Source organism: Pseudorca crassidens, chromosome 7 (assembly GCF_039906515.1).
Source record: "Pseudorca crassidens isolate mPseCra1 chromosome 7, mPseCra1.hap1, whole genome shotgun sequence".
In the NCBI taxonomy this organism is placed as follows: Eukaryota; Metazoa; Chordata; class Mammalia; order Artiodactyla; family Delphinidae; genus Pseudorca; species Pseudorca crassidens.
In genome coordinates, this window is record NC_090302.1 from 74,377,192 (window position 1) to 74,399,872 (window position 22,681).

At 38.9% G+C, this 22,681-nt stretch overlaps 1 non-coding gene across 1 annotated transcript; it reads left to right on the forward strand.

Annotated features, from left to right (window-relative positions):
* The first annotated feature begins 5,383 nt into the window (after positions 1–5,383).
* On the forward strand, positions 5,384–5,489 carry LOC137228511 (U6 spliceosomal RNA). Its single transcript, XR_010945297.1, has one exon. It is a non-coding gene; the product is annotated as a U6 spliceosomal RNA (small nuclear RNA).
* The last annotated feature ends 17,192 nt before the right edge of the window (positions 5,490–22,681 follow it).

Here is a 22,681-nt window from a genome sequence, read left to right on the forward strand (position 1 = left end):
CATTAGAGCAGTCGTTCGGATATGAGATATCACCCACAGTTGTCTCACTGCTGGGCTCAGTAAACAGCCCCAACATGGAAACGCATGGAACTTCCTCAGGGCAAAAACTCTCCTTCGGGATGAAAAATGAAGGCTAAGAAATGGAGAGCCAAATTTCTTGCTTTTGTAAGTGGTATTGGCTTTGTGTGAGCTATGAGCAGGCTGCAGGACTCTGCGCAAATATATTTTCTGTGCCTTGTTTATTAATGGACAGAAAAGCTAGCCTGAAAATGAAATTGATTTTATTCACTTAGGATTTTATACTCCATTGCACAACCACAACCCAGCAAATTCTTCATTAAGAGAGATAATTACTTTAATGAAGATTAAATATAATTTAAAATTCACATTTATCTTTATCTACCTAACGCAGGTCAGAATTAGCCTAAAATGGTTAGAGAAGTGGGAAGGAATGGATTTCTCCAAAAAGTCTCCATCTGTTTATGTGGAGATGGGTCTGATCTGACCATCATCCTGCCTTTCTTTCTCTTTCTCCTCTTCCTCTCCTTTTGTCCATTAGTGTCTCCCACATCAAGCCCAAATGAAACCTTCTGCTTCTGAATAACTGTCATTTGGGGATGTTTGGCAGAGACAGCAGGATAGCAGCAATTTATACCCAGGACGCTCAATGATCTTTGAAAAGCTGTATCTATGTTGGGCATATGGGGGAAAAACATTAAGATCAAAGAAACTGTGACAGGTTGGTTTTAGAAATATCCTCCTTCCTTGAGACAGGGAGTGTCTACTCCACCTGTCAAAGATAGGAAGCCACGGATAATATTAAACTGATTGGTATTACTCATCGTTTCATGTGGTGTTAGAATTATTCCTCATGAATGGCATTTGAGCACTGCTGTGGAAAGAGCTCAGGAGACAGAAAAACAAGAGCTTAACTTCTAGCTTCTCCTCTTAGCAAAGGTATGACCTTAAAAATATTTCTTAACATCTCAGAGTCTGGGCTCCTTATGTGTAAAATGGAACTAATAATGCCCATCTTAAGTTCAGAGCTTTAGAGTACCTGACATTGAGTAGGTACTCATAAATGCAATATACTTACATGCTGAATCATGAGTTGTCATCTGAAAGCTCCAGAACACTATAGCAATGGCCCAATTATCCATAGGCGACAGCAACACTTGATTCTGCAGAAGTGACCAGTGAGTTTTGCCCTAGGCTCTTGCTGAAGGAGGGGGAAAGGGAAGCACGGCCTCCTCAAACCCTCTAGCACAGATAGGCACAGGCCTGAGTGTTCCAACATTCAATTTCCAGGGAGGAAAACTAAGTCTGGCTTAGTAGGAAGGTACAACGGACTCCCAGAGGCAATATTTCAAATAATAGCTCTCATTTGCTAAATATCAATGGGATGTGACACGTTATATACAGTATCTTATTAGCATGACTGTATAATTTATCATCTAAATCAGGACACTTTCAGAGTGAAAGGGAATGCTATGCATAATTACATCAAGACAACAGGTATAATCCTGGATGGTCTTGGGCAAACTGAATCTATGGTTCCCCCATGTTTAATCAGTGCAATCACTCTATGAGATATAAAATACTCCCTATTCTACAGGAGGAGAGGATGATCCCGAGGGATTAAACGTGACAAGTCCAAGGACATACAAACTAGCAAGTGGCAGACTCAGGGTTGAACCTCAGTCTATAAGATGTAAGAGGTTCTTCCCTCCTTGAAACCCCTTAGTCATGATACCAGCTGCCAAACAACAGCATTAATTTTGTTTTGAAAGCCTGCCTTTATTGAGTGAATAACATATTTCAAGCTCTGGGTCATGACTTCCAAATGCTATCATGAAAGAGGGCAAAAAAATGGGTGAAATGAAAGCAAAATTAGGCCAGTAAAGGCAGTCACATCCTAATGAGAATCTGGCTCTTTATGAAGGCTCAGTGCAACCTGAATATCAAAGGTCTGAGTTAATGCTTATTCAAGCATGGAGAATGACAGTCAATAGGGCCAGACATCAATAAGCCTCCTTCCCATGTGCTGGTCTATATTCTCATGCACCCAATGAATTCGTAGATCTAGGTCAATTCACTGCTGATTTTTTTTTTTTTTTTTTTTTGCAGTATGCGGGCCTCTCACTGTTGTGGCCTCTCCCGTTGTGGAGCACAGACTCCGGATGCGCAGGCTCAGCGGCCATGGATCATGGGCCCAGCCGCTCCGCGGCATGTGTGATCTTCCCGGACTGGGGCACGAACCCGTGTCCCCTGCATCGGCAGGCGGACTCTCAACCACTGCGCCACCAGGGAAGCCCTCACTGCTGATTTTTAATGATCTGCAATCTCAAATAAATTTGCTTCACTTCTGTAACATGCCACGATCTATTCTTTCCCCCAGAGCTTAATAGGTATAAAAATGTTGAGCGACGATCAACAGTCCTCTCCATGATGTTTCAATAGGTGAAATAGATGGGGGTCATATAATCTCATCCTTTACCCCTTTAGCCAAACAGCGAATCACTATTTGAGTTTTACTAGTCTCTTTACGCAACAGGAGCAGGGCCAGTCTGGCCTCCATCAAAAGTGAGGCACATGGACAGAGACAAGAGAATTTACATTCTGGCAGAGAACAAAGAGCTCAAATTAGTCATAGATCCCAAGCATTCTCAGTCACCACTCCCTAATGAAAAACCACCTTCAGAGACCAAGTGTGACATGACCAGATAGTTCAGTGATCCTGTGAAAGATCCCACTTGAGACATAAACCAAAATTCAACCCTGCTTTTCTGACAGTGTGTGGTCTTACTATTTAAATCACCCAAACACCCTGACCTTCAGATTCCTCAACTGTAAAATGTTGCTTCTCAAACTCTATCTGTAGAGCCTGTTAAAACACATTCCTGGGGCCTGAGCTTGGAGATTCTGTTTTATTAGGAGTGGTGTGGAGCCACAGGATTTGCATTGCTAGTTTCCAAGTCATGATGATGATGATGCTGTCCATGGACCACACTTTGAATAGTAATACATTGTCTCAGTAATGCCAACTTCACAGTTTGTGTAAAGATCTGAAGGGATGTAGGGATCCTTAGCAGAGCTGCTGACTCATGATGCCTCTCACTCAACATGTATTCTTTGAAGAGAGGCAGAACAGAAGTCCAAGAATAGTAGTAGGAAGAAAACACGCGGACATTTAACCATTTCTAATATATCAGGTACAAGATTTAATTACGTTCCAATCCCCCTTGTTATGATACATTCTCTGTGGCAATTAAAATGGGGTCCCAGTCTCAAATTGTGAATGTACCCAAAGGCTTCCCAGTTCTCCGGGTTTTGTGTCTTTAATCACAAAACACAATTTTTTGCTCACAAGTTCCTTGCAGGCTCTTTAGGCTCAGCTGCATCACCATGGCATCCAAACTCCATTTAAAATCATCTTGACTATTACTTAAAAAATAAAACATAAATCTTCCCCTTAGAATAGTTTTCAGGAAATAGATGAACTGATACTTACTTTGCTGAAACCAGGAATCCCCTCTTATACTAACTGTCAATCCTCTGACCAGCTAGAGTCCTTCAGTTTGTCCTTGTCTAATGTACCTCAGTGATCGGGGAACTCGCTCCCCCCCCCCACTTTCATTCCAGTTTTCTCTCTTCACAACGTTATTTAATCTCTCGGTTGCAGCTTCTTAGGATTAGCTACAGCATCTATTAATAGTTTTACTTTTTGTTTACAGTTCCAAGGGGAGAAAAATGGCTCATTCCTTTTCTCCGATCTAGAAAATACGTCTTATGGCAGCAGGAGGAAGATGTACAGGCCCCATGAATAACTTGTTTCCACAATCATTCCACTGTAAAGATGTTAATGTGTTTCTATGCCAAATGGATCCATTTACTAGGCAGAACAAGTTGGATATAAACTCTTTCATTGCTTTCAGCACACTGATTATCTTCCTGTGTCACCTACTGTATAATGCAAAAATGTTAACAAAAGCACTAACTGAAGACATTACTGGGAATTAAAAAACAAAGAACCATCAGTTGTCACTAAATATGCCTTTCATGTTTCCAAATGAAATGCATTTGCGCACTCAAGAAATAGGATAGAAACGTGCAGGCCTGCCATTGTCAGATGCAAACATCTTCATTAGATTTTGATCCAGCTGCTGCAATATATATAAAAAGGGCTATCAAATCTGGCAGCTCAGTATTGGTTATTTTAGGAAAATTCAAAAAAACCATCCCTAAACCTGCACTGATTTTTTCAGACAACTTCCCTGGCAGGACAGTTGGTTTGGAAAGAGTAGCATTAAAAACCTCTGCCAAGCCTGCCCCTCGAAATGGTACCACAAAGGACGCATTGCCTGTGGCTGTTAAAGACAGGCCGCAACTGCAGAGTCGACCTGTGTTCCTGGACACTTGAGCTGCAAATCTCTGCCTCTCACCCGCCAAATCTCCTATTCCGACCTAACAGCATCTCCTTAAAAGCATATGAGGTAACGTGGCCGAACCCGGGTCTTTACAGACCAAAATGAAAAGATTAGTATGCGATGTCTCATAACATCCTTTCTCTGTTGTAAGAACTCTTCCTATGCATATTAGCAGTCAGCTCATTTCTAGCATGTTATTTGCCACAGACACTGGCTGTTTTAAAAGGAGAAAAAGTATAGTCAAAGGAGCAAGCAGGGAAGGGAAGAAGAAAGAAAAAAGAGGAGGGAGGAAAGGAAAAGAGAAGGGGAAAGAGAAAGAGTCAAGTTTCCAAGGATGGTGTATAGAGGAGGTTATAGAAAGCAAACCAGAAATGTCAAAATTACCTACAATTCTTCCTTTGAATTCTGTTGAAACAGAAGAGACCCTACAAAATCCTGAAGAGCATACATATTAATCACAGCCCCTAGCATCTTGACTTGGGGACCTCTTCAGTCAGGCTCAAGTCTCTGGAGGCTTCTGACGGATACCAGAGAACTCACAGAAAACAGTCAGAGATGTCACTGTCATCCACAAACGGCTCTCTCCCTGCGAGGTCTTTACATCTCTCTACTTATGACAAAGAGAAACGCAAATTATGACCACTATTATTCAACGTCAGTCAACGAGGGCAGAACACGTGGACCACTAGCTAAATCTGCTTTAAAGATGTTTGGCTCTGCCTTTAACTTGTTCACTGTATTATCTATTTTACAGTCAAAAGTAAATTGAAATGCTCAAAATATTGATGTAACATCACGTCCATTATTTGAATTAGGTACAAGGGCTCATTGGGTGGATCAATTCATTATATTTATATTGTTATTAAAACTATTACCCAAATCTAAATGCTCTTGAGACCCACAATGTATTTCTCCTTGCATAGAACACCCCACTCCTTCAAAACACCACCTTTTCTGCGCTCACTTCCGCAGCACATATACTGAAATCAGAACGGTACAGAAAAGATTAACATGGCCCCCGCACAGGATGACATGAAAATTCGTGAATCACTCTCTATCTTTTAAATTTAAAAAAATAATAAACTTTATTAATTTTTAAAAAAGCCTTTTTGAAGAGTGACCTCCTTTTCTGCAGTGCTCTAGCTGGCTATCAGCTTCCATCTTGCCAACTGTTTTAGTCAATGGAGTCAGACTGACAAGAGAAGTACAAGTTGAGGCCCATGCTTCCTCCACCCAGAGTGGGACTTGGAGTTGGGAACCTACTGCAGCCGGATGATCTTTCTAAAATGTGAATCTGTTCACGAGGCGCCTCTGTGTAACACCATTCAGCGATTTCCTATTGCCCTTCAGATAAAATCACATTCCTGCTGTGTGACTACAGGCTAGTTATTAAACCTCTCTCTGGCTCAATTTCCTCTTCTATAAAAATGGTGATAATAATCGTGAAGAAAATGTATGTGAAGCCCTTAGAACAAAGTTAATCAATGCTCAATATTATTATTATTGATGGTATCTAACCAGCCCTGTTTCTTCTCTGTTCCCCTGGACTCTCTTGAAGCCACACTCAGCGATGAGTTCCGGAACTCTCCCATGATCTTTCTAGCCCTTATGCCTTGGCCTGTGTAGTTTTTTTTTTTTTTTTTCCTGTTGCTAACACCCTCTGCCTCCTCTTGGCCCTTAGCCAGTTTCACTCCTATTAATTTATAAACTGTCAGCTTAAACGCATATTATCAAGGTTTGCTTCCCCCAATATATGCATGAATTGCATACTTCCTCTACTATAATATGCACGATACATTACTATAACATCTTGCTTCACTGAAATGTTCATAAAGGACCCAAGATTAGATTTTCCTTGCTCACCACTGTATTTCTCAGTAGCAAGCAAAGTACTCAGGGCGGACCGGATTATAATGCAACAGAAAAAGAAATCCTAGCAAATTACAAAGACAAAAGACTAGTCCTTTTTTGTGTGTGTGGTGAAGGAAAGTGCAGTGTTTATTGTAAGGTACCATACAAGGAGTCTGGGACAGCTAGAGCTCAAAAAGCCCAAACTCCCAGATGGCTTTGGGCAAAGCCTTTATTTTTAAGATTAATCCTTGATCACACTACAATAATCACAGGACAGCTCCACAGTGTTTTCACGCCAAGTCCCATGTCACCCCAGACCTTATGACATTGCTTATCTCAGGGTAGAGAGAAAGGGAACCCAGTAATTGTTCACTTCCTCTCTTAAAACTTCCATTCAGAAGTGGCACATCTAACTCCTCCTCACATTAATTGGCCAAGGCAAGTCACATGGAAAAGCCTGATGTCGATCAGGTGAGAAATCCTTATGCAGAAAGGATGCTACCGAGAGGGAAACTACAATATTTAGTGATCTGTAATAGATACAACAGATCTCAATAAGTGTTATTTAATAAAATATTTCTTTGCTGCAAGTTGACAAACACAAACCCCACACCAATTAAAATCTGACCAGAAACTTCTCTGCTATTCAAAGAGATATCCATTTTGGAAATTTTTGACATTTTTCACAAAGTCATGATTTCTGCCACAGGCACCAGTTGCATGTCTGTGTGGTCACAGTTTACAAACCACACCGGTATGGATCCCACTGTGAGTAAAGAATAACAATTAGGTTCAACAACAACAACAAAAATCTTCATGGTTTGATTACTTACTCCATGCAATATGAATATGGACATGTGAGGTTATAGCCAGTCTAATAGAAATATATAGCAAAAAGGGAACCTTCAAAATCATTTTCTCTGATCTCTCGGAGGAGACCCAAAAAAGCAAAGTGACTTGCCAAGTGCAAACATCTAAATAGTAACAGAGTTGGGACTAAAATGTTAATCACCAATTTTAAAGCAAGTGCTCTTTCAATTATAGTGTAACCTTCCCATAAGGAATGTCACATAATGTGAATGATCGGAAGAGATCACCCTTTAACAGATGAGGAAACTGAAACCCAGGGAGGTAAAGGGACTTTCTCAAAGCTATCCACAGTGTGGTTCCATCTTGCTTGGCCACATAAGACCTTAGGGAAACATAAGTTGTTTCAGCATCTAGGATAGTACCTGCTCTTCACTGAGGGCTCAAAGAAATATATGTTGAAGTGAATTGATCTGAACTGAATTGAATGAATTGAATTGAGCTGAAATGACACAAAATGTAGAGATGCATTTTTTTTCCCATTACATAGCTTTTGTTTCCATTTCCTCTGGAGTTTAAGACTTGTCAGTCCATCAAGTTACACACCAACAACTGTGACTTTGTTAGTTTCTCCTTTATAATATCCTTGTTCACTGTTCCTTCTACATTTTTAACTGCCATCCTCTTTTGAGCAGAAACAAATATCTAGAAATCTTGTCATCTCAAGACATTTACCAAACAACATAGGATCTGGAAAGCAAAAACACCAGTGACAAGGGCCCTTGAAAGATCATTAGACAAAGAACTTTATTCCCTCTGAGCTAAGAGGTCACCTAAAAAAGTGACATAACCCAGATGCTCCTAAGCCACAGGAACAAATGCCATTAAGTTGCTGTCTCCTGACAAACGAGTGATACGTACGAAGAATAAGAATTAAATTTAGAGAGAGAACACAGATTCTGGCTGGGCTCCAGGGATGAGGGATATTAAATAAGAAAGAAACAATAGTGCTGTCAAGTCTGATTGTTTAAAACATAAAACTCTTTCCATATGGCTTGAGATGAATAGAGTTGCACAGTATTGGGATGCTCTGTAGAGTCACACAAAGACAGAACAGTATATACCATTTGGGTTGAAAATCTTGACTCTGCTTTCTTTTTCTTCTTCTTATGACCCACCCAGGCACATAGATATTTGAAAATAACAATAGGAAAAGCATATTATGAAGCCTCTTTACTGTATCACAGATTTGATTATAGTGTAAAAAATTGATGGGCTTTGTAGTGAGAGAGAATTTGGTTCCAACCCTGAAAATACTCCTTCTTACTGGTTGACATAAGCCTCAACTTTCTCACCTGTACGTAGAGGCTATATTTTTATGGCATATGGATGTGCTAAGGATTAAGTGGGATAACAGATATAAAGTGACTGTCATTTAGTAAGCATTTATTACAATGTATTTTCTTTAGTTTTTCCTTTAAACACATGAAGATGCAATCATCCACATAGCAGCTCCATATAAATCTGTGATGAGATGAGAGAAATTTTTTCTCACAGAAAACAAATTGAGATGCCTGCATTTTATGCCTTCAATTAATTAACATAGATTTACTGAGAACTACTAATAGACAAAACTCTCTGGTAGTACTATAAAGGTTACCAAGTTTTACTGCACAGGATCTATAAAATTAAAGCATTTGTTGAAGTCCTTTTTCATCAGTTATGATAATATGTAATCAAGATTATCTGGCCTCTTAAGTATTTGTTTTTCTTTAGGGGGTGTATGTGTTCAGTATAAAAAAATAATAAAAAACAAACCACTCAGACTCAAGCTAGAATCTATGGGGTTTATTTCATACCCCATTGAAACATACCAGATTGTTTAGAAATTATTTGTTTCCAACCAATTTTGTGTTACAGGTATATACCTATACCTTTGTCTGTATCCATATATCTTCTTGTAATTATGGCAGAAAGAGCATTATGCTGTGGGTTTAAGCCCTGCCTATACATATTCTAGCGGGAATAAGAATTGCCATTGTGTTTCTTTCTGGAATCTCGATTTCCTCATTGTAAAATCAGATTTCCTAAATGGATGATTTCTGAAGTCACTCCCACATACAGAAGTTAACATATAGATACTTATGACTCTTTACTAATATGTGTGTGTGCATTTATGAAGAATATGTTTGTTTCCCAAAACACAACTCTATAGAAATTTCATGGAGATAGATACCATGATATGAATGCAGTTTCACATTATACCAAGTTTCAATGAATAGAAGGTTCTCAGAAGACTTTCAAAGTGCTGTTTCCTTCAGTACCTCCTGGAACGGTCCAGAGATGGAGTCGAGGGTAATACCAGAGCTCTTCTCCTTTGCCCTCTTGGGGCTACTACACAACAGAGGAATGATCATAGGCCAGATGGACACACAGTTTGGGGAGGTTTAATTGTCTCATGATGCCTTACCTATGGTTCCAATTAAAACCCTTGAGCCCCATCTCATGAGTAACAGGGACAGGAAAAATAAAAAACACTTTGGTAGGATCAGGGGAGGTACAGTGTGCATTTCCCCCATACACTCGGCCCCGGGAAGGCTGCTGGGCTCCCAGGCCAGGTCCCCCACCCTCTGAGGCCCCCTCCAGCTGTGGCAGTCCTAGGGGCATAGGAGGGAGTCAGGGGGAGAAGAGGAGAGGCAGACAGGGATGGGCCCTCTGGGATCAGAGGATCGGGGGGAGCACATCTAGCGTTTCCCCTGCCCACTCGGGCCCAGTGAGCCTGTGGGGACCTGGACCTGGTCCTCCACCCCCCAAGGCCACAGGCACACCTGGGCCCCTTCTGCTGTGTTGAGTCTAAGACCCACCCCCACGCCCCCCAGGGCCTTTTCCAGCCCTGTGGGTCCTAGGCATAGGCCCCGCCCACCACCCAAACCCTGTCCCTGCCTAAGCCCCACTCCCCACAGCCAAGGCCTTTTCCGGTTTTTTTTTTTTCCTCCTCTTTTTTACTATTGTGGTTCTGTTTTACCTCTGATTGTTGTTTCATCAATATTTTTACTTTTTTATTCTTTCTAACACATCTGTTAGTTTTCTGATCTAATTTTATTTTTTACTCTTACTTATTGTTCTGCTTCTTTATTTCTTTTTTCTTTTTTTTTTTTTTTGCCACCCCCTGTGGCTTGCATGATCTTGGTTCGACAGAGCTCCTGCAGTTGGAGCTCTGAATCTGAACCACTGGACTAACAGAGAACCTCAGACCCCAGGGAATATTCATCCGAGTGAGGTCTCACAGGAGTCCTCATCTTGGCACCAAGATCCAACTCTACCCAACAGTCTACAAACTCCAGTGCTGGAAGCCTCAGGCCAAACAACAAGTAAGACAGGAACACAATCACACCCATCAAAAAAAAAAAAAAAAGAGATGACAAAAAAATATATCACAGATGAAGGAGCAAGGTAAAAACCTACAAGACCAAATAAATGAAGAGGAAATAGGCAACTAACTTGAAAACAAATTCAGAGAAATGATAGTAAAGATGATCCAGAATCTTGGAAATAGAATGGAGGCATGGATTGAGAAAATAAAAGAAACATTTAAAAAAGATCTAGAAGAACTAAAGAACAAACAAACAGAAACGAACAACACAATAACTGGAATGAAAAATACACTAGAAGGAATCAATAACAGAATGACTGAGGGAGAAAATGAATAAGTGAACTGGAAGACAGAATGGTGGAAATAATTGCCGAGGAGCAGAATAAAGATAAAAGAATGAAAAGAATTGAAGACAATGTCAGAGACTTCTGGGACAACACTAAATGCACCAACATTCGAATTATAGGAGTCCCAGAAAAAGAAGAGAAAAAGAAAGGGTCTGAGAAAATATTTGAAGAGGTTACAGTGGAAAATTCCCTAACAAGGGAAAGGAAATAGTCACCTGAGTCCAGGAAGTGCAGAGAGTCCCATACAAGATAAACCCTAGGAGAAAAACATCAAGACACATATTAATCAAACAAACAAAAATTGAATTCAAAGAAAAAATATTAAAAGCACCAAGGGAAAAGCAAAAAATAAAATACAAAGGAATCCCCATAATGTTACCAGCTGATTTTTCAGTGGAAACTCTGCAGGCCAGAAGGGAGTGGCAGGATATACTGAAAGTGATGAAAGAGAAAAACCTACAACCAAGATTACCCTACCAATCAAGGATCTCATTCAGATTCGACGGAGAAATCAAAATCTTTTCAGACAAGCAAAAACTAAGAGAATTCACCACCACCAAACCAGCCTTACAACAAATGCTAAAGGAAATTCTCTAAGCGGGAAACACAAGAGAAGAAAAAGACCCACAAAAACAAACTCAAAACAATAAAGAAAATGGTAATAGGAACATACATATCGATAATAACCTTGAATGTAAATGGATTAAATTTACAGCCAAAAGACACAGGCTCACTGAATGTACACAAAAACAAGACCCATATATATGCTGCCTGCAAGAGACCCACTTCAGACCTAGGGACACATACAGACTGAAAGTGAAGGGATGGAAAAAGATATTCCATGCAAATGGAAATCAAAAGAAAGCTGGAGTAGCAATACTCATATCAAATAAAATAAACTTTAAAATAAAGACTGTTACAAGAGATAAGGAAGGACACTACATAGTGATGAAGGGATCAATCCAAGAAGAAGGTATAACAATTATAAATATTTATGCACCCAACATAGGAGCACCTCAATACATAAGGCAAATGCTAAGAGTCATGAAAGGGGAAATCAACAGTAACACAATAATAGTAGGGTACTTTAACACCCCATGTACACCAATGGACAGATCATCCAAACAGAAAATAAATAAGGAAACACAAGCTTTAAATGACACAACAGACCAGATAGTTTTAATTGATATTTATAGAACATTCCACCCAAAAGTGGCAGAATACACTTTTTTCTCAAGTGCACATGGAATATTTTCCAGGATAGATCACATCTTGGGTCCCAAATCAAGCCTCAGAAAATTTAAGAAAATTGAAATTGTATCAAGCATCTTTTCTAACCACAGTGCTATGAGATTGGATATCAATTACAGGAAAAAAAATTGTAAAAAAACACAAATACATGGAGGCCAAACAGTGTGCTGCTAAATAGCAAAGATATCACTGAAGAAATCAAAGGAGAAACAAAAAAATACATAGAAACAAATGACAAACGAAAACACAATGACCCAAAACCTATCGGACACAGCAAAAGCAGTTCTAACAGGGAAATTTATAGCAATTCAATCCCACCTCAAGAAACAAGAAATAATCTCAACTAAACAATCTAACCTTACACCTAAAGCAACTAGAGAAAGAAGAACAGAGAAAACCCAGTCAGTAAACAGAAAGAAATCATAAAGATCAGAGGAGAAATAAATGAAATAGAAACGAAGAGAACAATAGCAAAGATCAATAAAATTAAAAGTTGGTTCTTTGAGAAGATAAACAAAATTGATTAACCTTTAGCCTCATCAAGAGAAAAAGGGACTCATCAAGATAAAACGGGAGAGGACACAAATCAATAAAATTAGAAATGAAAAAAGAGAAATCACAACTGACACTGCAGAAATACAAAAGATTATCAGAGACTACTTCAAACAACTATATGCCAATAAAATGCACAGCCACAAAGAAATGGACAAATTCCTGGAAAGGTACAATTTTCCAAGACTGAGCCAGGAAAAATTTTAAAATATAAACATACCTATCACAAGTATTGAAATTGAAACTGTGATTAAGGATCTTCCAACAAACAAAAGCCCAGGACTAGATGGCTTCACAGGTGAATTCTATCAAACATTTAGGGAAAAGCTAACTTCCTTCCTTCTCAAACCCTTCCAAAAAATTGCAGAGGAAGGAACATTCCCATATTCATTCTATGAAACCACCGTTACCCTGATACCAAAACCAGAAAAAGATTTCAGAAGAAAAGAAAATTATAGACTAGTATCACTGATGAACATAGATGCAAAAATCCTCAACAAAATACTAGCAAACAGAATTGCTAGCAAAATACTAGCAAACATTAAAAGGATCATATCACATGATCAAGTGGGATTTATCCCAGGAATGCAAGGATTCTTTAATATATGCAAGTCAAGGAATAAAAGCAATACGATCATCCCAATAGATGCAGGAAAAGCTTTTGACAAAATTCAACACCCATTTATGATAAAAACTCTCCAGAAAACGGGCATAGAGGGAAACTACCTCAACATAATAAAGACCATATATGACAAACCCACAGCAACCATCATACTTAAAGGTGAAAAACTGAAAGCATTTCCACTAAGATCAGGAACAAGACAAGGATGTCCACTCTCACCATGGTTATTCAACATAGTTTTGGAAGTCCTAGCCACAGCAATCAGAGAAGAAAAAGAAATAAAAGGAATACAAATTAGAAACAAAGAAGTAAAACTGTCACTGTCTATCTAAAACTAAACTAAACTAAACTAAACTAAACTATCTAACTAAAACTGTCACTACTATCCATAGAGAATCCTAAAGGTGCCACTAGAAAACTACTAGAGCTAATCAATGAATTTGGTAAGGTTGCAGGATACAAAATTAATGCACAGAAATCTCTGGCATTCCTATACACTAACAACGAAAAATCAGAAAGAGAAATTGGACACAATCCCATTTATCACTGCAACAAAAATAATAAAATACCTAGGAATAAACCTGCCTAAGAGGCAAAAGACTTAAACTCAGAAAACTATAAAACACTGATAAAAGAAATCAAAGGTGACATAAACGGATGGAGAAATATACCATGTTCTTGGATTGGAAGAATCAATATTGTGAAAATGACTATACTACCCAAAGCAATCTACAGGTTCAGTGCAATCCCTATCAAACTACCAATGGCATTCTTCACAGAATTAGAAGAAACAATTTTACAATTTGTATGAAAATAGAAAAGACCCTGAAAAGCCAAAGCAATCTTGAGAAAGAAAAACGGAGCTGGAGGAATCAGCCTCCTCAACTTCAAACTATACCGCAAAACTACAGTAATCAAGACAGTATGCTACTGGCACAAAAACAGAAATATAGATCAATGGAACAGGACATAAAGCCCAGAGATAAACCCATGCACGTATTGTCAACTAATCTATGACAAAGGAGGCAAGAATACACAATGGAGAAAAGACGGCCTCTTCAATAAGTGGTGCTGGGAAAACTGGACAGCTACATGTAAAAGAATGAAATTAGAACACTACCTAATACCATACACAAAAATAAACTCCAAATGAATTAAAGACCTAAATGTAAGACCAGACACTATAAAACTCTTAGAGTAAAATGTAGGAAATACACTGTTTGATGTAAACCACAGCAAGACCTTTTCTTAGAGTAATGAAAATAAAAATAAACAAATGCAACCTAATGAAACTTAAAAGCTTTTGCACAGCAAAGGAAACCATAATCACGGTGAAAAGACACCCTCAGTATGAGAGAAAATATTTGCAAATGAAGCAGTGGACAAAGGGTTAATCTCCAAAATATACAAATAGCTCATGGAGCTCAATAACAAAAAAACAAACAACCCAGTTAAAAAGTGGGTGGGGGCTTCCCTGGTGGCACAGTGGTTGAGAGTCTGCCTGCCAATGCAGGGGACACTGGTTCGTGCCCCGGTCTCGGAAGATCCCACATGGTGCGGAGCGGCTGGGCCCGTGAGCCATGGCCGCTGAGCCTGCGCATCCGGAGCCTGTGCTCCACAACGGGAGAGGCCACAACAGTGAGAGGCCCGCGTACCGCAAAAAAAAAAAAAAAAAAAAAAAAAAATGAGTGGAAGACCTAAGTAGACAGTTCACCAAAGAAGACATACAGATGGCCAAGCAGCACATGAAAAGACGCTCAACATCACTAAACATTAGAGAAATCAAAACTACAATGCGGTATAACCTCACACTGGTCAGAATGGCCATCATCAGAAAATCTACAAACAGTAAATGCTGCGGAGGGTGTGGAGAAAAGGGAATGCTCTTGCACTGTTGGTGGGAATGTAAATTGATACATCCACTATGGAGAACAGTACGGTGATTCCTTAAAAAACTAAAAATAGAACTACCTTATGACCCAGTAGTTCCACTACTGGGCATATACCTTGAGAAAACCATAATTCAAAGAGTCATGTATCACAATGTTCACTGCAGCACTGTTTACAATAGCCAGGACATGGAAGCAACCTAAGTGTCCATCGACAGACGAACAGATAAAGAAGATGCGGGATATATATATACAATGGAATATTACTCAGCCATAAAAAGGAATGAAATTGGGTCATTTGTAGACATGTGGATGGACCTAGAGTCTGTCATACAGACCTAGAGTCTGTGATACAGAGTGAAGTAAGCCAGAAAGAAAAGAACAAATACTGTATATTATAATGCATATATATGGAATCTAGAAAAATCGTACAGATGAACCTATTTGTAGGGCAGGAATAGAGATGTAGACGTAAAGAATGGATATGTAGACACAGGGCGGGAAGGGGAGGGTGGGATGAACTGAGAGAGTAGCACTGACATATATACACTACCATGTATAAAAACGATAGCTAGTGGGAACCTGCTGTATAGCACAGGGAGCACAGCTCAGTGCTCTGTGATGACCTAGATGGGTGGGAGGGAGGTCCAAGAGGGAGGAAATATAGGTGTACATATAGCTGATTCACTTCATTGTACAGCATAAACTAACACAACACTATAAAGCAATTTTACTCCAATTAAAAGAAAATTAAAAAAATAAAATTATCCAATGAGGAAACTAAAAATAAAAAAAGATTTTATGAAGAGGCACTGCCCAATGTTACAATATTTTTGACTGTTATCTCCCAATTCCTCCCTGAACTCATCACTAAAGTAACCTAAATTCCATTGAAAACAACTAGAATCAGTAACACCAGAACCAGGAGAGGGAGGTTTGTGAAATTTGCATTGTCAGGGGTCTGATTTTCTTTATGAGTTTCTACCACTGCAAAATCATTCAGAAGCCCTACATATTTCACATTTCTAACTATTTCAAATTCCTGATGTGTGTATTTTATTTTCTTATGTATTATTTTTAAGAACCAATATCCATACATCAAAAATCTTTTTTCACATAGATTTTATAATAAAATTTTTTTTAAATACTTGATTTTCCTGTCCCATAACCATTGCAGTCTAATGCAGAAATTTGCCTTGATAGAAGGAAAAATACAGAATAAAAAGAAACGTTATTTTCCATCATAAAAATTTTAACTTGGAGAAGAAAATGGGCAATTACATAAACAAGTCAATTCAGCCTCAGGGAATGTGTAACTCACATAGATTTCTGGTTGAAACCCAGCTGAAAAGGGAGAAGAAACAGATATTAAACGTTTCTGCATAATTCATCCCAATTCTGTATGAATATTAAGCCTCTATGTGATTAATATTAGGTTCTTGCTTTATTAACATTCATTGACCTCTTTAATGAATGATCCACCCAACACCAACTGACTCAGAATATCTAAAAATGGCGATAGCTTCATGTTTATTTAAAAATAGAATTTAAAAGTTACAGAGGTGATTCTGATGCAGGCGGCACTCAAAAAAGAGCCCTGTGTATATCACTGGTGCACTAGTCCTCTCTTAGGTGGAACACTTTTCTTGGGTATTTTCAGACCGTTTTTCTCTAGCTCATTTAGTGATATTGCTTCACACATTTGTAATGCACTTAGGTTCTTTTGTCATAGACTGCAATCCACCCTATGATCCTCTGACTTCCTAAATGATTTTCTCAAATTTAAGAAATATATACATTAAGGCTCATTCTCTGTGCTGTAAATTTCTACGGGCTTTTGACAAATGTACAGTCCATCATTACAGGGTCATACAGAATGGTTCTGGCTGGACTTAGAATATTGTGCTCTTGTGTCATGCAATTGCTTTAGTGGATGCAATGTCCTCCCCATGCCTGCTTTGCTCAATCTAATTGTCATTAGACCTAGAGCAAATACCAAGTATTAACTTTGGAAGTTGACTGTAACTGAATACTTGTACGGGCCTTTCTCTGGGTATATAACACTCCAACTTCTCCTTTAGCATGTGGTGTAATGGGATGCTGCCCTCCAGGTAAAACATCAAATGAAGCCCCTGTGCTTGAGACCTGAGGAAGAATTAAAACCATGTTCACATTTATGGTACCTAATAAATAGCAAACAGAATAAAAATGTTAAAAAGATAGCAACAAGGGCTTCATTTGAAAGATATTTTTTCCTTCAGCTTAATATATATTCCTATGCTATTGTTGCTTATTCTTGAGAAAATTTACAGATAAAAGATTTAAAAATATGTCCAGGAGAAATTTAGGTTCATATACTTGTAAGCAGTACACTTGCTTTGATGACAAAAATTATCATCATCCCTCTGTTGCTGTGTTTCCCTCAATACAGGTCACTAACAATAAATTAGTTGACCTGAAGGTTAGGGTTCCCAGATTCATTATATCAGCAGAATTAGAGAGAAGATTACAAAAGTCCCTGGAAAGGAGACCTCACATTTCCTTGCAAGTACAGATACCTTACAAATTAGTCTAGGAGCTCATAACCTTGAACTTGGGAAAGAGAATAGGCAGAAATCAATACTGAATATTTAAAGGTAACAATGTTTGGGAGAAAAACTTAGTCTCACAGCAAATTCCTGAATCCGAACAGAGAAGAATATATATCTCTGAGGAAAACACTTTATCCATCACTCAGGAATCACCAGTATATGAGGTTTTAAAAATGCCGAGTTTCTTTTCTTTGAATTAGGAAAACGTCTATTTTACTAAACCATGCTCACCCAGAAGTAAATTTGTCTAAATCTACATTTTCCTGTGAAGGTTAATCTCTGCCACTCAACCATGCACCTTGCAAAGTTAAGCCCAAGACAGAGCATTCTTTGAAGAGAAGATAAAGGCTTGGAAATATCAAGAGAGATTATTCAACTGAGAGGAGAAAATCAGTAAATCTTTTATAATGTGAATTTTGCTTTGACGAATTCTTAAAAGAGCCATTTGTACCTCTTCATTTAGACCCTCCATTGATTAATGGAAACGAAAAACTAATTCTCTCCCTTCCCGCCTGCGCTGCTTTGGAGGCTCCGAAGAGAGTCAACAAAGGACAGTGGGGCCCTCGAGTTCTTTGTCCGCAATAACTGAGCATCTTGGGTTGGAAGAAAAGGGAATGTTGATCTCCTGGGCTTGTTTAGCTTTGCTTTTTTAATTGCTAAATGCCAGCCTGGGAATTCTGCCTAAAATGGTAATAAGTTGCATTTACACTGCACCTTTCATCCGGAAGGCACATGCTTCCCTCGGTTCTGAAACACAGCCATCCTGGAGCTGAAAAGCAGTAACTGTTTTAATGTTGAACGTTTATTCAGTGCCATGATTACACAAGGTGGAAGAAATTGTTTGAAACAGAACCAAAATATTGCAGTAACAAAGACTGTGGGCTGCGGGTTTTGAAAATACACTAGATGCGGTCTGTCTTGTGCTTCCCTTTGCAAACTGAGTATAGACCACTTTTGAATCCTGGGATTCTGAAGATGCCCACTTTTGTGTTCCCTAGCTTGGGTTCAACATATTTTGCAAAAAAAAAAAATCAGGAGGAATGAATTGATATTAAGTCATTTCTTTTAGGAAAATCTGATATTTAGAATGAACACCAAGAAAAATGATGGTGAAAAAGAATTCTCTCATTTTACCCCTCCTGAAGGCATTTCTATCTCTGAAAAGAGCAGGTAAAGAAAAACAGGACGGCAAAGACTCACTCAGGAACTCCTGAACATGTGTCTCATAGCTGATTCCTCTTCTGCTAGCCCAAGAGACAGGCATGACATCCGTCACTGGGACTAAAAAATTATTAGGTCAGAAACTTAGTCTGGCTCATTGCTATTATCCCCAGGAACCAGACAGTACCTGGAGATAATAGATCCTCAATAAATGCTTGTTAAATAAATGAAAGATTGGTCTTCTTGCTCTGAAAACATGCGGGCCAAGGCCTGCGAAGTTTTCAGCTACTGCTTGAGTAGAGATCTGTTTTTACCTGAACAGCAAGGGAAGGAAAAAAAAAATAATGACAAGGGTAGTAAGAAAGTATGAAGGGCTGATTTGTGAGATGTTGAAAACAAGTGTTCATGTGCCCTCCAAGTACCAGACCCCTCCCAGTTTATTGCTGTCAGTAATCATATTTCATTACAGTGCTCCACAGAAAAATAACTGAAGACTTATGAGACATTTACATCTGTGCCTAAAATGAGGTTATGCTGTCCTTTCCTGCGAGCAGGTTTTGAAAAGGGAACAGACGAGGGAAAACAGTTTGTCAAATAATATCCAGTCCAGGGGCTTAGGAGTCTGGATTCCAGGCCCTGCCAACACTGGCTGGATGTGTGAGATTTCCAAGCCCCTCATTCTTTCTTGGACTCAGCTTCCTCATCTGTAAAGTGAGAAGCATGGATCCAATTGACCTCGGTGATCTCAGTGAGAGTCCATAGATCAGCCATTTGGCCTCTTACGGCCCTAGAATCTAAATCTGGAATCTAGGTTAACATTATCTACTTCTTTTTCCCTTAAGTAGCTTTGGCATCGCACAGGTACACACATCTCCGTAAATGACCATCTACTCACTCTCTTGTTGCTTGAGCACCTTGGGAAACCCTACCTGGTCTAGAGAGATGACTAGACCAGACAAAATGTCCTAAAATAAAGATCAGCATTTTCATCTTGCCTATTTTATACTTGAGGCAACTGTGTCTCAGAGAGGTTAAGTGACTAGCATAAGTTGTCCAGCCAGCAAGAGAAAAAAACAATGTTACTTAAACTCAGGCCTCTGGGATCCCAGTTGAGGTTTCCCACACCACTTCTCCCTATATCTTTACAGCTGAGTAAGTTTTAAAACCGTTTCTGGGGTTGATTAAAGTCTTCTTTTTTCTTTAAGTAAAATTTCCCAGTTTTACTGGGGACACTGAAAGTACTACAGGGAAGATATTTTCTGACTTTAATGAGCAAAGAAATCCCTCCTGAAGCTCGTTAAAACCTGTCTACACTACCTGCACCAGAATCATTACTGATGTAAGACATTCAAAGTCTGGAATTATGCTGTTATCTCATAAAATACATAATTTGAGCCAATCCTGACAAATATTGGTATCCCTTTATTCAAGCATAGCTTTCAACTTCCAGAGAGCTAATAAATTGGATTCTAACAGTCTTCAGAGAATATGCAATAAGATAAAAACATCTTCCAAAAATTTACAGTATATCTTAGGACGAGTTGAAACGTCAGCCACCATTGCAGATGCATTTACGGGATTTTTAGAGTAGCACACTTCATCATAAACAGCTCTGTGATTCAGTATAGCATTAATAATGGAAAGAACAACCTTTAAAATAAAGTAAATGCATTTGGAACAGTTACTGAGGTGATATCTGTCTCCAAAATCTCAGTTAATAACTTGCGAGTTGATATGATATATTCCTTAGCCTATCCTGTCGGGAAAGATTTATCTTTTGTGTTAAACTTCAAGCTGAAAAATTAAAATAAAACTTGATATCTCTGCAGTAAACTGCCTTCCTGCATTTCCTTCCTCTTTTTAATTTCTATTATTACCAACTTTAGAATTGTTTCTTTGACCCTATGCAATATTTCAATAAGTGGTTGAGATGCTAGATGACTGCTAAAACAAAGTTGTAAATAAACTATGCCTATGCACGTACACATATACATCTCAAGGTGTTAATCAAAAAGGACATAAATCATGAATGCATTTTGCCTTCACACAAATGAAAGTTACAACCACGTGTCCAATGTATTTTAGTCCTATTACTTTTCTTTACAGCTGCTGTCTCAAACTGTTTCAGAGGCCATGAGTTCATTTGAATTTTCTTGCCTAGTACCCAGTAAGTCTCCCTTTATGCCTCCATGCTCCCAAGCCACTGCTCCATGCATATGTGTCGTGTAAAGAGAAATGCTGAAATATGGAAACGAGAATCTGTTTTTTCATTTTCTCTTCCCCCTTCTCCTCCCATTTTTTTCATTTTCCCCTCTTTTCCCTTCCCTCTCCTTCCTCCCATCTCCACTCCCCTCTCTTCCACCTACCCCACCTCTCACCTTCCAGCTTCTCACTCCTTGAATGCCTTCTTTCTTTTCTCCCCAACATACCTAAGTGAGCAGTCGGGAAGAGCTGAAGGGAAAAAAAGGTGTTGAACATCCGTGACCCTCTCATCCAACACTAAATTAACAGCCTGTAAAAGAATTCACAGTGACGCTAACAGAGCTCCCTGAAGGGAAAAAAATTATTTTCCTTTATTAATATAGTTGCCAACCAATAAAGTCTGAGTGTATCAAGATGAATCCCACATTGGCCAACAAAACCTATATACAAAACATGGTTGAATAAACTTGACCCTGCTTGCTTTCCACACACTGCTCATTAGCAGGAAAAGGCGAACAACAGAAGGATCCTTTGGGCACTGTGCTGGGGTAATTTTATAAATGCCACAGTCATGTTTTAATACAATACCAAGATACGGCACTTACAAGGCTACATTTTCCAGATCTCATCAGAATGAAAATAGAAGCTTAAAATTCTAGAAGACTACTAAAAAGACAGACTTCAATACCATGCCATATTTTAAAAAAAGAAGAAGAAAGGCATTTTTCTAAAGGCTAATAAAGAAATTTTTTTAAAAAAATTGACAAATCAATAAAAATATATTCCATTTCCATTCTACTACTACTAATATTCAAATTATAAAACTAAAGTCTATCCTTTTCATGCGTTTTCCTTATATCCAGTGATATGCCTCACCTGTCTGTCAAACAGATGAGAAAAGAAATATCTAACAGCCCTCCAGGTCAGCTAATTATCTAAGAATTGGACATACCAGAACTGTCAAATCCCCATTGTTTTTTTTTTTTTCTTCTTTTCTTCCCCAAGACATGTTGGATGGGCGGGGGAGGGCGGGGGGGGGGGGGGCGGGGGGCGGGGGGGCAGGGCTGGTGCAGGGAGGAGGGGGACTGGAATTCCCACAAGAATTTCTCTCATAAATAGGACATTAAAAATATCTGAAAAGGGAAAAGTAAAGCAGTGTTTTGATGTGGAATCTTGCAGCAGCTTACAAACCACACACATGTGGTAAATAAAAGATGCAGTGGTTTATCTTCCATTCAAACCACTCCTTTTGAACAAAAATATACAAAGTCATTATCATCATCAACAACAAATACCTATGAAGTCCCCTATTATGAACACACCCATCTCATTCAGGATCAAATGAGTTATGGCACACAGGTGCTCTGAGACCTGACCTCACCTGCCTCACTCACATACCCCTTGCTCCACCAACAGCAATTTTCCAAACAGCCCCTGCCTCAGTGAATTTCCACAGTCAGCGCCCTTCGTTGAAAAAGCCTGTCTTCAGTTCCCCACTTGCCTAAATCCTATTCAACCATCTAGATTCAAGTCACACCCCACTTCCTTTAAGGATTCTTTCCTGATTTTAACATCTAAGTTACTCTCACTATTCTGATTATTAAGGGC